Here is an 822-nt window from a genome sequence, read left to right on the forward strand (position 1 = left end):
TCACTTATTGTGTTTTCATTAGTTTACCAATTTGATATTTTTGCACTTAGAGCCCAAGGTGTAATGGTCACATGGTCACAATGGTCGCCTTTGCAACAGAAAAAGGGTTAAACAAATGATGATTTCCCCCTTTCAACTGTCTTCACTACTGCGTAATAGTATACCTGTAGGTAATAATAATAAATAATCATTTATTCAACTTTTATAGTGCTATTCATTACATGATAGTAGGGTTGAATAGTGGGAACCCGGTTACTGAGATTTATCTCCCAAATACACTCCCTTTTCCCGGGATTAAATAACTGCAAGACACCAGTACATTTTTATACATTTTTTATATGAACAGCATGGTGTGAAATGGAACTGTTAAATTATATGCAATGACAGACAGCCCATCTCATCACAGTGTAACGGCAGCCTTCCCTCTCTTCACTATAAGAGAGGGTGAAACAGGGATCGGACCAACACGCAGCATAGCCAGTGCTCAACATGTTTAATTAAACAAAAACAGTGAACACTTACAACGAACAAAATAACAAAATGTGGCAAACCGAAACAGTCCTATCTGGTGCAGAATACAAACACAGAGACAGGAAACAACCACCCACAATCCCCAACACAAAACAAGCCACCTATATATGATTCTCAATCAGGGACAACGATTGACAGCTGTCTCTGATTGAGAACCATATTAGGCTGGACACAGAAACAGACTAACTAGACACACAACATAGAATTCCCACCCAGCTCACGTCCTGACCAACACTAAACAAGCAAAACACATAAGAACTCTGGTCAGGACGTTACACACAGTTCACAATG

The sequence above is a fragment of the Salvelinus namaycush genome, chromosome 19, assembly GCF_016432855.1.
Source record: "Salvelinus namaycush isolate Seneca chromosome 19, SaNama_1.0, whole genome shotgun sequence".
NCBI classification, from domain to species: Eukaryota; Metazoa; Chordata; class Actinopteri; order Salmoniformes; family Salmonidae; genus Salvelinus; species Salvelinus namaycush.